This window comes from Canis lupus, chromosome 9 (assembly GCF_011100685.1).
Source record: "Canis lupus familiaris isolate Mischka breed German Shepherd chromosome 9, alternate assembly UU_Cfam_GSD_1.0, whole genome shotgun sequence".
Classification (NCBI taxonomy): domain Eukaryota; kingdom Metazoa; phylum Chordata; class Mammalia; order Carnivora; family Canidae; genus Canis; species Canis lupus.
The window spans coordinates 42,223,265-42,239,394 of NC_049230.1; the positions used below are offsets into that span (position 1 = coordinate 42,223,265).

The 16,130-nt window shown below is 42.6% G+C and overlaps 1 non-coding gene across 1 annotated transcript; it reads left to right on the plus strand.

The window, feature by feature from the left end:
- Positions 1 to 11,270: 11,270 nt before the first annotated feature.
- TRNAK-CUU lies at positions 11,271 to 11,343 on the plus strand. Its single transcript has one exon. It is a non-coding gene; the product is annotated as a tRNA-Lys (tRNA).
- Positions 11,344 to 16,130: the final 4,787 nt, after the last annotated feature.

Consider the following 16,130-nt stretch of genomic DNA (forward strand, 5'->3'; position numbering starts at 1 on the left):
ACAGATAAGGAAAATGAGGCTAAATGAGCTGAAGTAGCATATTCTAGACCAGTGCTGAATTCTGGCTATACCTCAGAGTACCTGGAAAAAATATAGTAAGACCTTGAAAGTAGGGATGCCTGGGTGGCTCAGTGGTTGAGCATCTGCCTTTGGCTCAGGGTGTGATCCCGTGATCCCGTCCTGAGATTGAGTTCTGCATCAGGCTCCCCTCAGGGAGCCTGCTTCTCCCTCTGCCTGTGTCTTTCATGAATAAATAAAATCTTAAAAAAAAAAAAAAAAAAAAGACCATTAAAGTAGAAGACAAACTATCATGCAGGAAGAAGTAGAATAAAATTAACCCCTTCTGCTTATGCAATTACTGTGGCTGAAGACTGCGAGTGGGCATCAGTGTACAACAAACAGAATATAGATTTTGGAGTTGGATAAATTTGTATTTGACCCAAATTCACCATTTCCTCATTGTTAAGCTCTGGGCATTTTTACTTTTTTTGAGTTTCAACGTCTCATCTATAAAATGAAGAGGTAATAATTACTTGGAGGGTGTTGTATTAAATAAAATGAGATGATTTACATGATTATAGATATGTAATAAAATGATTTATTTTATACTATATTCTAATACTAGAATTATTGTTTCTATGCTTTGCTTGGGTAGTTTTCAGAGTGTTATTCCTGCTCAGCATCTCTTGGGAACTTGTTAGGAATGCAAGTTCTCTAGCCCTGTATCAGAACCTCTGGGCGTGGGGCCCAGCAATCTGTTTCCAGGAGTCCTCCAGGCCATGCCCTGTGCCCTCAATTGCAGAACCTCTGGGCGTGGGGCCCAGCAATCTGTTTCCAGGAGTCCTCCAGGCCATGCCCTGTGCCCTCAATAGAACCACTGTTCTATCTCATCCTCTCAGGCTGCAAGAGAGCAGTGGAGAAAATCTGAGTAGCCAGGTAACTTGGTGAGATCACAAAGTTATTCACTGGAGATACCTTTCGAAGGTGAGTCTTGGGAGGAAGAGTGCTCTTACTGGGAATAATAATTACCAATAAAACACAGACTTTTGTCATTTTGTAGGGGGAAATAGGGGAGTCTGCATCTATGAGTCATACTGATGAGATTTAGAGACTCTTATAAGGGAGTATCCCTGTTCACGTTTCTCTACCCAAATCCACGCCTGAAGGCAAGTACTTTATATATCTTCCGTTCACCCACAGGGAGGACAAATATGTTAACATGTATACATATGTGTTAAATAACCAGGCTCAAAGTAAATGGGACACACACTATCAAGGAAATCCTCCTAATGCACCCACAGTGTAATTCCAGGAGTAGGGGGACTTAGCATAACACAACTGTGGAAGAAGAGGGACACTTGGGTCTTTGTTCCATGGGCTTGCAGTAGGCTCAGTATTGTGGCCATTGAATCATACATAGTTCGATGTGGGGGGTGCTCTGATGTGTATATAGCATTTGCTGATTTCTGCAATGAAATTACTCTTACTATGGAAGATTTCAAGTTACTAATAGTTGAACGGCTTGCTTTACAAAGTGTCTAAATATTTGACCTTCAGCCCTAGAGCCCGGGGTGTGTCAGCCTCGTACACCACTGTGACTGTGACGTCTGCTGTGGGTGGGCTGAATTTTGACATGGCAGGTGTCATAGTATTTTATTTATAGTGCTTGTAAGTACCTTCAGAATATTTATGATAAATCTTATGAAGATTCAATTACACTCAATGTGGTTTTATGAACCCTGCCTTGTTCTCAGAAGACCAAATTTGCACAAATTTGACTTCTTTCAGTAAAAACAATTCTTAGAACTAGAATCTCATACAATGGCACCTTTTTTTTGACTAGTACTTGTGAAAATAGAATCACCAATATTATATTGAGTTATGACATTGAATTGAATAGAAAGTTAATAATAATATTAAAAAGATTATAAGTAGCAATAAAGTCCTTCATTGATAATCTCTTCAGAAAAAAATAAGTAATTATATATATTTATATTATATTTAAAAGTTATATAAATATTAAATAAGTTTTAAAAATTGACATTGGGGCACCTGGGTGGCTCAGTGGTTGAGCATCTGCCTTCGGCTCAGGGCATGATCTCAGGGTCCCAGGATCAAGTCCACATCAAGCTCCCTGCATGGAGTCTGCTTCTCCCTCTGCCTATGTCTCTGCCTCTCTCTGTGTATCTCTTATGAATAAATAAAATCTTTTTAAAAAATCGACATCATGGGCAGCCCAGGTGGCTCAGCGGTGTAGCGCAGCCTTCAGCCCAGGGCGTGATCCTGGAGATCCGGGATCGAGCCCCACATCGGGTTCCTTGCATGGAGCCTGCTTCTCCCTCTGCCTGTGTCTCTGCCGCTCTCTCTCTCTCTCTGTGTGTCTCTCATGAATAAATAAATAAAATCTTAAAATTGTATTTAAAAAAAATCGACATAATTTAAAATCATCAGGAGGTTTTTATTTATTCTAATGTTGCTATTTATTGGATCACAATCATCTGGAGACATTACATGACAATCATCAAAAGGAAGGGTGGGGAAAAGTAGGGAGAAGATGATGCCAGGTTATGGTCACAAAGGTCCAAAGAGAGTAACAACTCAAAATTCCCTGCCCCTTGTTCCATATGCTCATGTACTTTTGGAAGTTCCCTGGAGGCTTTTCCTGTGAGCCCATGGTTGAATCCTCTCCTGCTGAGCCCAGGCTTCTTCACAGAGCTGTCATAGAGCACTACCATGGCACCAGACACCACCATCTCCTGTCATAGCCAAGACCTAGGGGCCCTAAGTACTAAAATTGCAGGGTTTTCTGGTGCAGAGGAAGGGAACTTCTCTTTGCATTAAACCCTCTTTGCATTAAACTCCTTTGAGAAGGGGTGCCTAAGCAGTCCAAGAGAGGTTGGACAGGTGTGCAAATTTGAGAGATCCTCCCCTCTTTCCCTGCCTCAGTCATTCTTATGGGCTCCTTTCTACCCATTCGTCATCCATGGCTATATCACCTTCTTCACTTAGAATAAGTTCTTGGGGAGGCTCCATCCTTCACGCAAATAGTGTTCGGGAAAGTCATCTTATTGGGTCTTTGGATGCATTTGGATTCCAGATGGTATCACCATTCAAGTCACAGTCAATAAATGCCAGTAGCAGCTATTGATACCTAGGGGGCAAGCAAGGTGCCTCCAGAATCTAAAGAAGCCCCTCCAAGAGGCAAACCAGTCAAATCGACACTTAATAGAAGAGATTACCATCCCAAAGTAGGAGAAAGGAAGGGGAGAAAATGAACATTTCTTGAGGACTGGCAATTTTCTAAATATTTCATATATTTTGGCATTGAGTGCTTACAACACTTTTGGAGGTGGGTATAATCACCCCTATTTTACAGATGAAGAAACAGAAGCTCAGAGAGATCATGTGACTCAGGTTTTGTTCTCAGATATTTGGCAAGCATTAATCAATTTTCTGTCTCCATAGTCTCACCATTTCCAAAATGTCAAATAAATGGAATCATTCAGCATGCAGACTTGAGTCTAGCTTCTTTCACTTAGCATAAGGCATTTGATGTCCATTCATGTTGTTGCAGTTCTCTTCTTTTTATTGTGAAGTAGTATTTCATTGTATGGATGTACCACAGTTTGTTTATATAGTCCTCAGTTGAGGACTATTTAGGTTGTTTCCAGTTTGGGGCAATTACAATAACACAGCTGCAATCATTCATGGACAGGTTTTGTGTGGTCATTTCTGTAGGACTGAGACTTCTGCATTATATGGTAGATGTATGTTAACTTTATAAGGAAGTGCTGAAGTGATTTCTAAAGTGGCTGTAGCATTTCTGCATTGTCATAGGCAAGGTATAAGAGTTCCAATTACCCTGCATCTTAGTCAGCAGTTGTATTATCCATATTTTTTTAATTCTTATTTATTTTATTTTTTAAGTAGGCTCCACACCCAATGAGGAGCCTGATGTGGGGACTCAATCCCAGGATTCTAGCCAAAGGCAGATGCTCAACCACTGAGCCACCCAGGTGCCCCTGGTTCCACCTTTTTAACCACCTGATGCATGGCGAACATAAACACGCTATTAAACACACTTGTGTGTTAAAAAAAAAAAAAACCATACACTTTGCCAATGAGAGTGTAAATTGATCCAACTTTTACATAGGGCAAATTTTGCCATATTGGTTCAAAATTACAGGTATTTGCCTTTTCACTCATCAATTCCCTTCCAGGAACTTATCCCACAAATCGACTTGCCCATGCATGAAATGGCATTTGTCTGGGGTTATTCACTGCAGTGTTGTCTATAATAGCAGAAAAATGGAAGCACACCAGATGTCTCTCAACAGGAGATCACAGAAAAGTCGTGATGCCTCTACATGGTGGACTAAAACCAACCATAAAAAAGAATAATGAAGGCTTTTATGCAATTTTTGAAAAAATTCCAAGATTTATTATTAAGTTTTTAAAAATCAAGGTTCAAGAGAGAGTTTATAAATGACTAACATTTATGTGAATTAAAAAAAAACAGGCACAGGAAAAAAATATGTACAGTTTTCTGTGCATGGTATTTCTCTGGCAGGAGATATAAGAAATTGGCACTGGTGCTTGCTTCCAGGCCTTGGGTAGGCTAGTGGGTTGGAGGGGGACTTTTATAGTGTACTTCCTGAATTTTCAACCATGCAAATATCTTACCTATTCTAGAACTAAAAAAAATTACATGACAATTATTCATTGATTACATGAATTAGGAAACTAATTTGTTAAATAAATGCCTTCTGGTCAGTACTCCCCTATACTATTAGAGGGAAAGGATTGAGGGAGTCCTGGCCCGCAGCCCACTCCCTGATTCCAGCATGGTCCACAAGGGGAATACACCAACAGAGGAGTCCTTGGGCCTTGGGAGTGGGTAGTGGGATAAAAATGTTTATTTCATTCATTTGCCATCAGGGGCCCCCCTCTGTACCCCTGAAACCAGGGTCTTGTGGCCCCACAGAGTCACATTAATTTGGGGTTTTCTCAAGCTTGTATAATTAGGTTCTTTGCTGAAAAGCTGCACCATTAATCTCTAAAGTGGCAACTGGCCTCCAGAGATGCAATCTCCTCTCCACAGGAACTTTTATTCAAAAGCCTGATATTCAGTGCTTTCCTGCATAAGATAAGCAGCACAAAGTGAGTAAGGCCAGAAGGTCTTGAGCTCCCCAACTGGCACAACCCAAAGAGTTGGTCTGTGAGTTCTGATTAAATTCCAGCAGTTGACAGCGCAGGTACATGTCACTGACCACTCAATTTCAACGCCCCAGCTTGATAAGGAAGATGAAAGGGAGACCAATGGGTTCACCTCCAGGAGTTCCCTGTTTCTCTAGGCAGGGGAGGGGGGCTCCAGGTGCTAATGAAGGAAAGCAGCTGTGAGCTCTGCCCTGGAGTCCCCTCTGGCAGGTTAAGATTTGGAGGAGACAAGAGGATCAGGGAGGGGAAGAATCATGGGAGGAGCAACAAGAGAATGAGGACAAGGTGGAATGGGGATCTTGAACTCCCAGTCTCCATTTGTGATGTAATATGGTAATTTCTCTAACAACCCTACTGAGAGAGGATTACTGTCCTCTGCTCTATCCCATTCTACAGGTGAGGAAGCTGAGGCTCAGAAAGGTACTGTAACTTGCATAAGGTCTCACAACTAGCAAGTGCCCAGGTCAGGATATGAGCCTAGGCCTCTCTGATGCCATTCTCTTGCTTTTGGGGCGATTTTAATATATCAGAAGTACCCTCTTTTAAAATCAGAAATGAACTACCTTTAAAGATCTGTGCCATTTGAGGGTGCCAGGGTAACTTGGTTGAGTGTCCAACTCTTGATTTTGGCTCAGGTCATGATCTCAGGGTTGTGGGATCGAGCCCTGTGTTGGGCTCTGTGCTCAGCGGACAGTCTGCTTGTGATTTTCTCTCCCTCTCCCTGTGTCCCTCCCGCCTTGCTTGCACTCTCTCTAAAATAAATAAATAGGGACACCTGGGTGGCTCAGCAGTTGAGCGTCTGCCATTCGCTCAGGGCATGATCCCCAGTCCCGAGATCAAGTCCCACATCGAGGACTTGCACGGAGGCTCCCTGCATGGAGCCTGCTTCTCCCTCTGCCTGTGTCTCTGCCTCTCTCTGTGTGTCTCTTATGAATAAATAAATAAAATCTTTTTAAAAAATCTTAAAAACAAAAAACCTGTGCCATTTTTCTTTTCAATGTTGCATCTCAAAATGATATTTGGCATTTGTATATTATTTCTATTCCCAAAATTTCCTTCTCATCATGAGCTGATTAGGGGAATCTCAAGTCCTTCTGTTAGTCAAAGAGACAGAGAAGAGGCCAATGGCCTGCAGAACAACATGGCTAAGTTTTGTTGTGACTACTGCGACCCATACCTTGACTCTCTATCTGTGAGGAAGATACATTGCAGTGGTAGGACACAAAGAAAATGTGAAAGACTACTACCAGAAATGGATGGGAGAGCAGGCTTAGAGCCTGCTCAGCAAAACAACTGCAGCATTTCAACAAGGAAAGATACCACCTACTCCATTCTTTGCTCTTCCTCCTGAAGGGGAACAATCCTACCTCCTCCTACTCTTTCCAGTCCTCCTTGCCCTGATATGATGCCAGCATCCCAAGGGAAATAAAGGTAATAACAGTTTATCTGCCTTGTCACAATCCATAGGGGTGGATTAGAATGGGTCTTTATGTAAATTAATGTTTGTAAGGTGCTTAGAACAATAACTGGCAGAGTAAGCACAATATAAGTGTTTGCTATTACTATCATCCTCATCTTCATAGTGATCATCTACTACCTGCTTAGAATAACACATTCTAGCCACCTAATCCAGCTTTCTCAATCCCTTGAGATAAAGTCCCAAATCCATAGCGTAGCTCTGGCTAGGCTCTCCTAGTTCATCTCCTATGACTCACTCTTGTGATCTGAAACACCTGGACTTCCTTTAAGCTTACAAATATGCCAAGTTCTCTAGACCTTGGTCCTGTTGTATTAACCACTGAAATTCATCCTTCCATTCACAGCTGGAATCTTACTTCCTCTTCTTCCTTCCTTGTATCCATTCCTTACTCTCCCCAACAATATTAGTTTGAGTCTTCCTACCACACTCTCCTCTAGCATCCTTTGCTAATTATCCTAATGGCATATAATTACTTCTCTAATGTCTGTCTTCTCACTAGACGGTAAGCCTCCTGAGAATAGGAGCCCTATTTAAAGACGCTGTGGTATCCTCGGGGCCCAACAAAATGCTTTGAATGAGTAGGAGCTCAAAAAACTACCGAATTGCATTAAACTGAATCAAGATGGATTGAAAATGATGATGACATTGATGACAGTGAAAACAATGACCTTGAAGCTTAATATACTATTATTAACTATATATGCCATGACCTATTAAAAAGTAGGACCTAGAATCCAATCAATAATAAAAGGATGAAATAATAATAATAATAAAAGGATGAAGAACAGAGGAAACAGATAATAGAATTAATGCTTCTTTATGCGATAGCATCTACTACTATTGCTATCTGGAAAGAAGACAATAAATAAAGCTGAAAGGAAGAGATGGGGGTCCAGGCATCAGGGTTCTACCTCAACAAGCAAGTTACTCATTCCTGATTGGTCAATCCAGAGGGTATTTAACTTTGCCCTGTGTGCAAGGATATTGCCTGGTACTTCTGGTGATGTCATTTGAGGACTTTTGAGAATGTTCTTGCCAATCCAAACAAATCTGAAATGACCACCAAGGGAAGTAAAGGTAATAAGAGCTTATCTGCCTTGTCACAGTGACCATTTCTGTCTACCAAGACCCAAGGTTCAACTCACTTCCAGTCAATAAGGACCTACCCAATCCCTCTCTCTGCCCACAACAGCTCACCAAGTAACTTCAGTTTCCATTATGAGCACTGGAGGGCTTGCCTCACAGGATCCATTAGGGTTTATCCATTCCTCTCAATTTTTAATACCAAGAGCTTTTGGGTCGCCTGGGTGGCTCAGCGATTGGGTGTCTGCCTTTGGCTCAGGGCGTGATCCCGGGATCCAGGATTGAGTCCCACGTCTGGCTCCTTGCATGGAGCCTGCTCCTCCCTCTGCCTATGTCTCTGCCTCTCTCTGTGTGTCTCTCATGAATGGGTAAAGTCTTTTAAAAAAAAAAAAAAAAACAAGAGCTTTTTACCCCCCGTGGATTAGGGGCAAAGGGTCTCCTGACACTTCACTTAATGGAAAGTGAGAACCAAATGAGATAATGATCTATGATGGCTCTTTGAAAAAAACAAAACAAAACAAAAATTACATTCAAAGGTCACAATTTAATTTTGTTAATAATAGTGATTGTTTCTTGCTCTTTCCAATTAATTTTTTCTTTCCTATTTTTAGAAAATAAAAATTGCTGCTTCCTTCTCAGGAGCATGAGAATGCTATTTAATGAGCTTTTATTTTATTTTATTTTTAATTTTTATTTATCTATGATAGTCACAGAGAGAGAGAGAGAGGCAGAGACACCGGCAGAGGGAGAAGCAGGCTCCATGCCCGGGAGCCCGACGTGGGACTCAATCCTGGGTCTCCAGGATCGTGCCCTGGGCCAAAGGCAGGCGCCAAACCGCTGCGCCACCCAGGGATCCCTAATGAGCTTTTAAATGGCTGTTTAGGGCAGCCCCGGTGGCGCAGCGGTTTGGTGCCACCTGCAGCCTGGGGTGTGATCCTGGAGACCCGGGATCGGGTCCAGCATCAGGCTCCCTGCATGGAACTTGCTTCTCCCTCTGCCTCTCTCTCTGTGTGTCTATGAATAAATAAATAAAATCTTTAAAAAAAAAAAACAAAATAAAAATAAATGGCTGTTTATTATGAATGCCCCCCAAATTTCTTCTTTTGCACATCCCTTTTGGATTAGAAATTCCTCAGAGGATTGGCTGATGGAATGGCCTTTTTGGTCTGACTCAGTGTGGATGATGAAGTTGAGTGACTGATCATCCTGACATGGACACATAACTTTCTACACCTGCATTTCTGCCTTCTGCTTCCCTGATCTAGCCCTCTCCCCCCAAATTTTTCCTGAGTTCATCCGCAGTGTCAGGAAAGGGGTTTCAGCACTCCATAATCTCTATCAACCTGCTCTAAAACTGCCTTATGTAAACATACAGTTTATAAAAAGCAGTACGATGGCTTTCCAAATGCAGCTTCAGACCACCCCTTAGCTGCTCCCTTTCCAACCAGACTGCTCTTCCGTGCCTATCAGGGAACTACTGAGAATGCAGGGGATCCCTGGGTGGCTCAGCGGTTTAGTGCCTGCCTTTGGCCCAGGGCACCATCCTGGAGACCCAGGATTGAGTCCTGTGTCGGGCTCCCTGCATGGAGCCTGCTTCTCCCTCCTTCTGTGTCTCTGCCTCTCTCTCTCTCTCTATGTCTATCATCAATCAATCAATCAATCTTTAAAAAAAAGAGAGAGAGAATGCACAACCACCACTACGACCTGTAGCAGCCACCACATGGCTGAGTAACCCAGTTCAAGTTGGCAAAACTTGACTGAGTGTTGGAATCACACAGACCCAGTGTCCATTCTGGCTCTATCATTAATGTCTGTGAGAGCCTAGACCAATCCTTCACTTCTCTGAGCCGCAGTGTCCTCATCAGCAAATGGGAACAATGTCTCCTCCCACAGTTGCTGCCAGAATTTGAGATAATGTATACCAAGTACCTAGTTCCATATCAAGTGCCCACTAAATATATGTAGAAAGGGTAAATATTGAACAAGTGCAAAAAAGGTTCTAGAGAGGGCGGTATTCTTAGGGAGAGATCAGCGTTACCCATGGATAGAAGTCAAGAAAGGCTTTGTAAAGGAGACTTAAAGGAGCCTTGAAAGAGAGGTGAGGTGTTTGGCAGATGGGCCAAGGGAAGGGCACACCAGCAGGGGACTTGGAGCCCAAAACACTGGGCCCATGTGGGCAGATAACATGATGCAGCTGGAGCAAAGTAAGAGGAGGGAGGGAGCCCTGGGGTAGGAGCCCAGGACCAGGAAAGAGCTAGATCAGAAGGGCTTTGCAGGGTTGAATTGTCAAGTTGTAGGGGATGTAGCTGGCCCACAGCATAGCCAGATTCTTGTCAGTAAGAGCCCTGTCAGGATAAATGAAGTACAATAGTGATTGGAAAATGTAAGATTGAATATCATATATTCAGACCCCACAACATAAGGGTCTTTGAGCTAATGGAGATCTTTGCACCATCTGAAAAGTAATTCCTAATCAGAGAGGACGGCAGAACAATGAGAATATGGGGGATAATGATGAGGCTGGTTTAGGAGAACTGAATCCCCCAGTTGCCTCTTTCCATACTGGTGCACTAATGACTCTGTGAATTTTGTAAGTACCATCTGGTCCCAGAGGCTTGGCTGGCAAGTCAAGTCACAAGTCATAAATAACAACCTGGAGATGCTCTCTATTCAACCCTTACTGTGTTCTTACTACACACAGGGCATTGCTTTTGACCTCGGGGGCTCCAAGATGATCAAGACACAGTCTCTGTCCCCAGAAATGTAATTTCAGGGCCCAGCCCAAACTGGTACCCACAGGCAGTGCTCAAAGATGAGCACAGGTTGACTGAGGCTGGACAGGGCCCCAGAAAACCCTAAGGTGGGTAACTATACTCTTGGAGAAAGAGAGGAGCATGGGCCCCCAGAGGGTCTTCTTCACTATCCTGATACCTAAAGGGTTTTCCTCTGGTATTAGGCCCATGTTTCATCTTATCCGTTCTGAGGTGGCTGTCTTTTAAATAAACATGGAGGTTTTTTTTTTCACGAAGACATATTTGACAAATTCAGAAAAATAGAAGGAAGAAAAAATTACCCACAACTTCACTACCACTATTCATACTTCAGGGACTCTCTCCAGGTTGATTTTCTCTACACAGGCAAGTTTGTCTGATTGTTTCTTTGTTAAATGAACACACAGTACATGCAGTTTGTGTACTACTTTTTCTTGGGAGCATCACATCATAGGCATTTTTCTTTTCATTAAAAATTCTTTGGGGAGGGGGATCCCTGGGTGGCTCAGCAGTTTAGCGCCTGCCTTTGGCCCAGGGCGCAGTCCTGGAGTCCCGGGATCGAGTCCTGCATCAGGCTCCCGGCATGGAGCCTGCTTCTCCCTCTGCCTGTGTCTCTGCCTCTCTCGCTCTCTATGTCTATCATGAATAAATAAATAAATAAATAAATAAATAAATAAATAAATAAATAAATAAATCTTTAAAAAAAAATTCTTTGGGGAGCCTGGCTGGCTCAGTCGGTAGAGCATGTGACTCTTGATCTCAGGGTCATGAGTTCAAGTCTCATGTTGGGTGTAAAGTTTACTATTTAAAAATATATATATATATATATATTTAATGGTCATCCCTTTAAGAGCCTATGCCATTGATCACATGGCTATGTCAGAGACCACTTGGACTGGTTTCTCTCAGTTTTCTCTTCTCAGTTACAATGGAAGGTTTTCGGGAAATATTAAAATGAGTTTGTTCCCTCTGATCAGTGTAAGAATATGGAGAGAAGTCAGTCTGCAAGCCCAAGTTCACCCCAACCACCAGTGCCAAGAGACTACATGCAATTAACAAGCACAGCAACTACATTTATTGAGTGCTAGCTGTGTACCAGGCTCTAGCTAAGTATATTCCATGCAATAGCTCATTGGATCCTCACAACCACACAGGGAGACAGCTATGATTTTCATCTCTCTTACACAAATGACAAAATTGAGGCTTACTGAGGTTAAGTAACTTCTCCCAAAGTCACTTAGCTATTAGCCCATTCTCTACAGCATCAAGCCTCTTTTTCTGGATTGTGGTGGCCATATATGAGTCAGAGAGACACCTCAGTTCAGTGCTTTTGGTCACAGAAAACACCAAGAAGACTCTAGTGCTCTCCAACCCTTTTCATTCCCTGGCATACATAGAGAGTGGCAATGTCAGTAGGCACACTGGAATGATGGGCTGAGGTTGCATCAGGCAGAGGTGACAAGCTGAGGGCATTCCAGTTAAAAACGTAGTTAAACTATTTGTAATTTAAAGTCACTTCATTTTCCCAGGTCCTTTTGTGCCTCTGAGACTTCTAAGAGGGGGTGAGAATAAAATATTTTTCAAGTATAACTTAATGGCAACTGGTTATCATCTCTTTGCACCTTTGGGAGAGCAGCCTTCAACCAATAGAAAGGACTTAACTTGGGACGTATATGTTCTTGAGATGTGACCTTGGACTGTCTTAGCCTCTCTTGGGTTGATTCTCTGAAGAAAGGTGAAAACCACCCCACAGGATTACAAGCTGAGGGCAGGGGGGTAAAGAAAGAGAAGCCCAGTAGAAAAATTCAATTTCAGACACCACTGAAGGGAGAAGATAATTGTTCCTTTCAACCGAAACTAATCAAGAAGGTGAGTTTTCTAGAAATTGGTGATAGTTTAAGTGGTACCTTCCAGATACACTGAGATTTATTTGGTTTTCTCCTGGCATTTGACTTCTTCTTGGTACTTCTTTTTTTAAAGACTTTATTTGTTTATTCATGAGAGACACAGAGAGAGGCAGAGACACAGGCAGAGGGAGAAGCAGGCTCCATACAGGGAGCCCGACGTGGGACTCGATTCTGGCTCTCCAGGATCACGTCTTGGGCTGAAGGCGGTGCTAAACCGCTGAGCCACCGGGGCTGCCCACTCTTCTTGGTAGTTTTATTAAGCTAAAATTCACTTACCATACAACTCACACATTTAAAGTGTACAATTCAGTATACACTTTATTATTTTTTAAAAATTATTTATTTATTTATTCATAGAGACACAGAGAGAGAGAGAGAGAAGCAGAGATACAAGCAGAGGGAGAAGCAGGCTCGATGCAGGGAGCCCAGCGTGGGACTCGATCCGGGTCCCCAGGATCACACCCCTGGCCGCAAGCGGTGCTAAACCACTCCGCCACCAGAGCTGCCCTATTTTTTTTTTTTTTTAAAGTAGACTCCACACCCAGTGTGGAGCCCAACACGGGGCTTGAACTTGGATCCTGAGATTAAGACATGAGCTAAGATCATGAATCAGACACTTAACCAACTGAGCCACCTCGGCACCCCCAATTAAGTCATTTTTAAGGTATTCATAGAGTTGTACAGCCATCACCCCAATCTAATTTTAAACTGTTTTCATTATTCCAAGAAGAAACCCTGTATCAATTGGCAGTCATTCCCATTCCTGCCGACACCTGCCCCTCTCAGCCCTGGGCTAATTTACTTCTTGTCTCCATAGATCCTCCTACCGCGGATATTTCATGTAAATGGAATCGTACAATATATCCTTGTCTTTTTGTGACCGGCTTCTTACACTTAGTACAGCGTTTTAAAGGTTCATCTGTCTTGCAAGGTGTATCAGTACTTCATGTTTTTTATTACCAAATAATATTCTACTGTATGACTATGTTATATTTCATTCATTCATTCATCAGTTGATGGACATTGGGTTGTCTGCCTTTTGGTGTGTGTGGCTATTATAAATAAAGCTATGAACATTTGTGTACAAGTTTTTTTCTGTGAACATATGTCATTCCCCTGGGATATATACATGGAATTGCTGGGTCTATTGTAACTCTATGTTTAACATTTTGAGAAACTTCCAAACAGTTTTCCAAAGCAGCTGCACCATTTTGCATTCCCACCAGCAGTGCATAAGGGTTGTGAGCTTCCTCAAGCAGTGGTTTCTGACATAGCCAAGTATACAAGGGAAAGACCTAGCATCGAAGCCAAAGAGAAATCAACACTGCAGCCAAAGCGAAGAACAGGATGAGAATGTTCATTTACCTTCATGCCTGGGGGCTAGAGGCTGAGGCGGACATGGCAAGTTGGCCCCTTGGACCTCTTCTCTTGGACCTCTTCTCTCTCCAGTTTGATTATAAAGATTTATGGTAATAGAAAGGTAACAATGTCAGAAAAAAAAAAAAGTGTTTTCGAAGTGATTCGCCATTTTCCAGCCAGACTTATTAGCAACAAATGTTATGTATTTGTGTGTAAATGTGGGCTAATGTCTATAAATAGGAAAATTTTAGGGAAAAAAACTTTTTCCCTAAAAAAAGGTATAAAAGAGACTTCTGGATTCCCACGGGTCTTCATGAGTGCCTAAAATGGAATCTCTCCACACATTTCCAGAAACTTTTCAGATCAATAGGGGGAGCATATTAAACCACCTTAATCTCACCTAGATGGAGATATAGATGGAATTTTTGATACATAAGAGGTGCTCAGTATCTGAGGAATGAATGAATGAATGAATGAATGGCAACATTGCAGAGGAAATGAAACTATGAAGGATGATTAACATGACAGAGGACAGATCTAACCAGTTTCTCAGTCACTATTTCGGCAGAAAAAAGGTGTTCCATGAATAAAAAGCAGTTCGTTTAGCTCACATCTCAAATAATTGTGTGCTTTCCTCCAGACAACTGTCCTGCTTGTATGTGCAATACAGGTGATTTATGTGTGCTTTTCAGCTCATCGTACAGAATAGTTTTATACTCAAGGTTTGATTTAACAAAATTAGTAATTTTGCCATTCCATCAGGGACATTCATGAGTAAGCTGGTGGTGATAAGCCCTATCTTGATTCATGCTTAGGTACTAGCAGTTTTACTCATCATTGCTTTTGCACCATCAGTGTAAATGTTTGCAGAGTGGGAACGACGAAGTCTTAGTATTATTATGAAAGTAGTTTTGACTTTGAGGATCCTATGAGGGTGCTTGGGGGGATTCCCAAGAAGCCATGGACCACACTTGAAAATCACTGCTCTTGGGGATCCCTGAGTGGCTCAACGGTTTGGCCTCTGCCTTCGGCCCAGGGTGTGATCCTGGAATCCTGGGACCAAGTCCCACATTGGGCTCCCTGCATGGAGCCTGCTTCTTCCTCTGCCTGTCTCCGTCTCTCTCTCTCTCTGTCTCTCTCTCTCTCTCTGTCTCTCATGAATAAATAAATAAAATCTTAAAAAAAAAAAAAAGAAAATCACTGCTCTAGATATAATCTGAGTAAAGAAGATACAAGGAGGATTTTCACCTACCTTCTTCTTGATACCATGTCTTTCTTAATTTGGTCTAAGATTGCATTCCTTTTTCAAGAAACTAGTGTCATCTGATTGGTTTGCATTCAGTAGTTAACATGAAAAAAATCTTGGAAGATGCGATGCTAGGGGGAGCTCAGTCTTGACAGAGAAAAGATGTTTTTTAGGTTAATAAGGTAAGCTAAGAAGGGCACTGCAGACAGGAGGAGAGCATGGGCAAATACACATGGAATGAACAGGTTGGGAATGCTGGGAGAGTGAGGAAATCTATGTGCAAGGTGCAAGGTTGTCAGACGACATCAAGGACAGGGTGGGAGTGAGGTCAGCATTGGGGGTAGGAAACCCACATCAATTTGGCAATGGGATATGTAAGACTGCTAATTAGAGGTGCCTGCTTTGGGTTTGTGGCTAAAATTGGCAGGCATAGGGGCTAGTGGGCTCAACCAATCTCAAAGTTATGAACAGTCATCAGTTTCAGAGGTCTAATGAAGCTCGTCTTGTGCAACCATTGTTCAAAGCCCAAAGAGAATGAGGTAGCTCCCAGACGTTGGTGGGAAGAGAGTCGCTGTCTCCAGACATGCTATGACTTCATGGTATTGGCAGCACCCAGCAGCAGCTAAGAGATGGAGGTAGAGGTAGCTCTTAACCTGCTAAGGCACAATTCTTGAACTTTTGGTGTTTCCCTTGAACTACAATCACCCATCCCGTTGTTAACAAGGTCATTCCCTCACACTGAATCTGCCAAATTTCATCCCGTCATTCAACAAAGGTAGTTTGTTTTGTTTTGCCCTGAGTATTCATATTAATCCCCATCTGCTAGGGAAGCAAGATGGACAGGCGGACAGGTTCATTTCAGGAAGTTGGGAGGAAGTTTGGGTCTTAATTCTGGACAACCTTTGCTTTGAGAGAAATCTTTTCTCTGCCTCAAAACAAACTTCCTGGAGGATGTCTGTGAGAGGTACCCAGGCCTGCCCACCGTACAATGAGGGTAAATGTTCCCACCTCCAAGTCAACACCTGAGCATCAGTGATAAGGAGAGCTCCCCCACGCCCCCACGCACA